The 6,804-nt window shown below is 48.5% G+C and overlaps 1 protein-coding gene across 6 annotated transcripts in view; it reads left to right on the top strand.

The window, feature by feature from the left end:
• The first annotated feature begins 468 nt into the window (after positions 1-468).
• The window catches only part of TLR5 (toll like receptor 5), a 33,085-nt gene continuing 26,749 nt past the window's right edge, over positions 469-6,804 (top strand). For 3 of the 6 annotated variants that reach the window (XR_004272262.1, XM_032289351.1, XM_032289350.1), the window contains exon 1: positions 469-566. The gene's annotated coding sequence lies outside the window, so the exon portion shown is untranslated. Of the gene's footprint in view, positions 567-5,664; positions 6,505-6,804 lie in introns of those variants that run through there. The other 3 variants (XM_032289353.1, XM_032289352.1, XM_032289355.1) reach the window with 2 other exon arrangements.

The following is a 6,804-nucleotide window of genomic DNA, read 5'->3' as shown; positions in this document are numbered from 1 at the left end:
CTTAGAGGACAGGAAGGGTCTGTCTTCTCTCTGGTCCTCCACACAAAATCGGGGCTTCCTTCTGAAACATCCCGGCTCCCAAATATATGCAGTAGATTCTGCTGACAGAAGTGTGTCATTGTGATCTTCACATTTGAGCCTGAAGTTTAGCCTAGCTGAAGAAGCAGCAGATTGGGAGTCAGAGAACATGCGATGGAGCTCCTCTTTGACCCAGCTGTGCTTTTGGGCAACACTTCAGGCCTTCGGCCTGGGCTTCCTCCTCTGTACGATGAGGAGAGGATGGGAAGGGGCAGTGTTGGCCGGGGTGATCTCGATGGATACTGTGGGAGTCTACAGAGGCCGCAACATAACCTCTGCCTACTCTCCCCAGGCCTGGCCTCCCACAACCCTCAGGGAAAGCCCTTCCCTGGGATGGGGGCGTGGTCGAGACGGGGCGTGGCCTGGCCGGTGGGTGGGCCCTTACCTGGGCGGGGCCGCGGGGCTTTCCGGGACCCGGGCGAGGGCGCCACTTCTGCGGCCTGGAAGAGCGAGCCCACGCGCCGACGGTGCAGGGAGGCGTCCCAGAGGTGAGCGCCCTGCAGCGGCAGGGGACGGGCCGGGGCCCTAAGTCACAGGCGGCGCAGGGCGGGGACGCGACTGCCAGCGGCGGTCAGACGCCTCTGCACCCTTCTCCCGGGCTGTCCCGGTCTGTTTCACCAGTCTATTTCCAATTTTCCTATTTCTCAGGGAGGCGGCCCTCCTGCCCCACAGCACCCCCGAGACGTGGAGTCCCTCGGCCCAGGGGTGGGGTGAGGGTGTCATGTGGATGCCCTGTGCCTGGCAGGTTGGAGACCTTGGCAGTGACGAAGTCACTCACATTCCTGCCTTGAAACAGAGCGGGTTCCTCTTGTGCAGTCTGTCACCCTCGCCCCCACCCTATAGAAGTGGCTGGTAGCTTGTCCCCAGTCACTTGCTTCCTTGGAAAAGGAAGTCAGAGGGCCACCTCCAGCAGGGCCATGGAAATCCCAGAAAGTCACTGATCTGCTTGACAAAAAGCCCTAAACACCCCACCCCACAGCACCAGGCAATGCACCCTGGCCAAAACTCCGTGGTAAATATTGCTGGCCTTTATGTTGAGAGGGGGGAAGACAAAAGTCTGCCTGTGAAGATCATTGCCCAGTGCCTACACTCCTGTGAAACCACAATTGGAAAGCCATTTCCTAAGGGGCGAGTGTGGGTTTGGGACTACACCATAGCTTAGGTGATCGACGGTTGTGGGAGTGAGAGTGCTTGCCTCAGGAAGGTGCTGAGGCCCTGTTGGGTGGGAATCGATGGCAGCGGCTCGGAGGAGGGAGAGCAATATTGTTACCTAGTGTTAGGAACACATCCATCCAGCACCATGAACTGCAAACAAGCAGAGTAACCCCACTGTCCTTCAGATACTGTTGCTGAGCAGTGACCTATCAATGAGGTGCTGTCTGGACGGCAGGTGCATGTGTAATGCTGACCTCTTGCTCAGTGCCTGGAAGAGGTACTGGTGACTCCCGGCTAATGCTAGGGGTAGCTCCCGTGCAGGAGCAGTCAAGCTCTTGCAGGGCCTGTGTGGTTTCGTCAGTTTTCTCTGCATTTACCCAGCCCCTCTGAATTCTGAAAAGTGCGTCCAAGAGTCTTGGACTCCTTGACTCACTTAACCCTTGTTCTTGTGTGCAGAAAACAATTCCCAGTGAGCCATGCACAGCGTCAGAAGGGGAAGCCCTGGAGCAGACCCTGGGAGAAGTTCTGTGGGGCTGGATGCTAATTATTCAGTTACTGGATTGTGGGAAAATTCCAGGGGAGGTCCCAGAGGAGGGACTGGGCAAAAGCTAATTACCAAGCAGTACAAAAATAATGTATATTTCTTTCCTTTTTTTTTTTTGAGTTGGAGTCTTACTCTGTCACCCAGGCTGGAGTGCAATGACACGATCTTGGCTCACTGCAACCACCGCCTCCTGGGTTCAAGCGATTCTCTTGCTTCTGCATCCCAAGTAGCTGGGATTATGGGTGCCCACCACCACACCTGGCTAATTTTTGTATTTTTAGTAGAGACAGGGTTTCACCATGTTGGTCAGGCTCATCTCAAACTCTTGACCTTAGGTGATCTGCCAGCCTAGGCCTCCCAAAGTGTTGGAATTACAGGTGTGAGCCACCATGCTGGGCCAAAAATCATACAAATTTTAACAAGCAGTATGACCATGCCTGTGCACATGGGCTTCATTATCAGTCTGACTGATTCTTCCTTCCAAAATGATGGCAGAGGATCACCCCTTTGGATGTTTACAGCTCTGAGCAAAGCAAAAAGCATTTAGATGCCATTGTCTGAATGCAAAACCAGCCCTGCCAGGTTGTCAGCGTGGTTTCTGAGGAGGGAGCACCTCTCCTGAGAAAGGTGTTTCCGGCACAGTGCCTCTTTTGTTCATTCCTGTGCAACAGGAAGTTTGGCTCTGCTGAGTGTTGCAAGCAAAACTCTCCTGTTTGTTTCTGTATGCTCACAGACTTGGACAGCAGACAACACTGGAATGTCCACTTACTGCAACCAGATGGTTTTATTTCACTCTTAGCATGTGGGAAAGAATTCAGAAGGCAGATCCAAACCTTCAATGAGATCTCTGAAGCTTAAGTGATTCCCACCCTTGGTCCCTTAATGTGTGAGCCACAGCATAGAGTGTCTTCAGCTCTGGGACAAACCCAAGTGTAAGGTATAGTCCCTGCTGTCCAGAAGCTCCTAGGTCTAAGTGGGAAGACAAAACCGGCACCTGTGAAACAATTAGAGAGTAATTAAGTGCCAAAGTATGTGACAGCATCTGCTAGCTCAAAGAAGATAGCTAGTACAGACTGACTAGGAAAGGAAGCGAGGGCTTCACAGAGCCAGCTGGTGTTCAGCTTGACTTAAGAATGATCATCAGGGCTGGACCAGGCCCGGGGAAGGAAGCATGAGGATATATGAAGCTCAGAATAAGCAAAGGAACTTGCTGCCCAGAGCCAATCCAAATTCCTGCAGTCCAGGAATTCTGGCTATGGGTCCTACCACTGTCTTCCTGCACCTAGCCATACTGTCCTCCTTAAAGGATTCTAACCATGCCTTTTTGTTTTGAGATGGAGTCTCACTCTGTCACCCAGGCTGGAGTGCATTGGTGCGATCTTGACTCACGCAACCTCCGCCTCCTGGGTTCAAATGATTCTCCTGCCTCAGCCTCCCAAGTAACTGGGACTATAGGTGCATGCCACCATGCCTGGCTAATTTTTGTATTTCTAGTAGAGACAGGATTTCACCATGTTGGCCAGGCTGGTCTCAAACTCCTGACCTCAGGTGATCCACCTGCCTTGGCCTCCCAAAGTGCTGGGATTACAGGCGTGAGCCACCGCACCCGGCCTGACCATACCTTTTTGGTGTGCCTTCTTCACTTTATGTCTACTCTCCTGCACTCAAGTTGCTCTGCTGAGCAATCCTCTACATTTTTTAAGAAGCAGCTCAAATAGCACTTTCTCCAGTGGAGACTTCCCTGGCTGGCCCCGACCACAGCCTTTGAGCAGAGTTGGAGGGTTCCTGCTTTGTCCTCCATTGCTCCTTGCATAGACCTCTGCTGAAGCTTCGCATTGTCCATAGGAGTTAAGGGGTCTTTGGCCCACTCACTGAAGCAGAGCTGTGTCTCACTTACCTAGGGATCCCCTGAGCCAAATTTGGTGTCTGACACATCAGAGGCATTTGATAAATGATTCTTGATTGAAATTCAAGCCCATATAGGGAAGAGTGAAGTGCTCCACCAACTTGGAGTAGAAGGTTTGGGCTATGTGTTATAAGGAGTCTCAGACTGGATAAATTAGATGGCACCAATTCCCAGAGGCCTTGAGGAGTTTTAAGGTAATGTCATGGTGGTGCTGAAAACTCTTAGCACTCCCTGCTGCATTCACTATAGAGTTCTAGAGTCTTCTTGATCTGGCCCCAGCATATCCTCTTTAGCCTCATCTTCCACCAGCTCCCACCTTGAGCCCACAAGTCTACCTTCTGAGTCACTCCAGTCCCAGGGAGCTCCCCAGACCTGGGCTCTCTCTTCTCCTTTGACCACGTTGTTTGGCAGCCTTAGCCAGGAATGCCTACTGCTCTCCCTAGCTAATTCCTGATCATTAGGACTCCAGATCTGAATCCCCTATGTGCAGAGGCCCCTCAGGCTGGGTTTTCAAGTTCTCCTCTGTGCTCCATAGCACTCTGCACAGCCTCTAACGGCATTTATCACACCCTCTTATGGCTCCTGGTTACTTGGCCATCTCCCTGCTGGTTAGCTCCCTGAAGGCAGTGATTGGATTAATCCTTGATGTATCCCCCATCAGCTAACATTGTTCCTAGAAGATGGTGCCCAATAGTGTGCATTGGATGGTAGGCTGAACCAGGGTAATAAAAATATCAGAAGAAGGACAAATCTACAGACATCTGAAAGGGGAAAGCTAGAATTTGGTGATTAGTTATATACAAAGAGTGTATTAGTCTGTTCTCAAATTGCTAATAAAGACATTCCTGAGTCTGAGTAATTTATAAAGGAAAGAAGTTTAATTGACTCACAGTTCTACATGGCTGGGAAGGCTTCACAATCATGGTGGAAGGCAAGGAGGAGCAAAGTCACATCTTACGTGTCGGCAGGCAAGAGAGCATGTGCAGGGGAACTCCCATTTATAAAACCATCAGACCTTGTGAGACTTATTCATTATCATAAGAACAGCCAGGGGAAGACCCGCCCCCATGATTCAATTACCTCCCACTTGGTTCCTCCCAAACACATGAGAATCATGGGAGCTACAATTCAAGATGAGATTTGGGTGGGGACACAGCCAAACCATATCAGAGAGTAAGGGGCAAGTTTCCTTAAAACCTACAAGGCAGGTGGAGATGGTATCCTGCAGGGGTAGGATTCTCTGGCCTGGGGAGAGGTCCACTTATATGTCTCTGAGTGTTTATGCAAAAATATTTTTGTTTCCTGAAGGATTTTCAAAATTTAAAATATTAAGTCATTTTGAGACATATTGAGTCTGATGTTAAAATGGGAATGTCCTAGAGTCAACTGAAATACACACTTTGAGTACAGGTGACGTCAGGCCAAGAAAAAGATTTTGGGAGCATGATGGCAACAGTTTAATTTGTGAAAGCAAATGTAGTCACTGAGGGAAGAAGCATAAAGCAGAGAACAAGGTCTTGGGGAAAACTGGAAGCTATGGAGGTGGGAAAAAGAAAAGGACTGTTGGAAAGTGGAATGACAGAAGGATAGGGAAAAAAATCAATAGGCCAAAAGAAGAGATATTTCAAAAAGAAATAGGTGGCTAAAGCTGTCCAATGCTTAAAAAAAAAAAAAAAAAAAAAAAAACAAAAACAAGGAGATTCAAAAAAGAGAGAAGAGGCTGGGTACAGTGGTTCATGCCTGTGATACGTTGGGAGGCCAAGGCAGGAGGATTGTTTAAAACCAGGAGTTCAAGACCAGTCTGGGCAACATAGTGAGACCCGCCCCCCCATACACACACACACACAAATTTTAAAATTAGCTGGGCATGGAGGCACATGCCTATAGCCCCAGCTATTCCTGAAGCTGAGGTGGGAGGATCACTTGAACTCAGGAGTTCCAGGCTGCAGTGAGCTCTGATCCCAGCCCTTCACTCCAGTCTGGGTGACAAAGTGAAACCTGCTCTCAAAAAAAAAAAAAAAAGCCAGACCTGAAGAGGTTACAGAGAGGCTAGTTACTGAGTTACTGGGCAGTGGAAATATTGGGTGGTGATTTTCAACTTCTCTGAGGAATTTGACCATAAAAGAAAGAAGGGAGGAGTGGTCTGCTCAAGAGAAGGTGTTCTGTTTGTTTTATGGTAAGAGAGACGTGCCTGCCTTGGATCACACTAGGGAAGGAGCCCATTTATGCTAAAGGAATATAGATAAATATTTATATTGTTCACATTGGTTGTATTTTATGTAAATCTCCCTCTCCTCTTTTCCCCTCCCCTGCAAGTGTCACATAGAACTTTCTTTCTGGGGAATTGCCAAAGTCATGGTATTGCTAAATCCAGTGACAGGGTGTTGCAACACTGAAATAATTGGTTCTCACCTCACTGGCCTGTAATAAGCTTCCCTCAAACACTTCCAGACAATTTTCCTTCCTAATAGTGCTAGCGAGGCATTTTCTCTTTTACTGTGCACAAATTAATCACAGCAATAATAGCAAATGCATAGATAGCACTTACTCTGAGCTAGAGACGATTCTGAGTACCTATGAGGGGTAAATGGTGAACCAGTATTCAAGCTCAACATATCTGGCTTCAGGGTCCATGCATGTAAACCACTATACCAAATTCAAGATAAGTAAGTTTGTATTTTACCATAGATTGATGTTCATGTTCTTGACACTACTACAAGATTCAAAGTCCTGAAGCTACTGACCACATGGCTTGTCCACAGTCACCAGACCAAGTATCTCTCTGGACGCAGATTCACTGTGGGTTGGACTAGCTTTAATAGTGAGTAAGGCCAGTCCTGATGGTGCATGTCTATAATCCCAGCACTTTGGGAGGCTGAGGTGGGCAAATCTCTTGATCTCAAGAGATGGAGACCAGCTTGGGCAACATGGCAAGACCCGCTTCTACAAAAAATAGAAAAATTAGCTGGGCATGGTAGCATGTGCCTGATAGTCAACAAGAAATCTGCCACATGCAAAGTATTGCAAGGGACCAGAAAATATAAGCTATATTTTCCATCTCATTTACTCTCCATAACCATCCCGTTTTGTAGTCAGGGAAACTGGATTTGAACTCAGAAGA

Source organism: Sapajus apella, unplaced genomic scaffold (genome assembly GCF_009761245.1).
Source record: "Sapajus apella isolate SASKATOON/1434 unplaced genomic scaffold, GSC_monkey_1.0 scaffold22, whole genome shotgun sequence".
NCBI lineage: Eukaryota > Metazoa > Chordata > Mammalia > Primates > Cebidae > Sapajus > Sapajus apella.
This window is presented reverse-complemented; position numbering and strand designations above follow the sequence as displayed.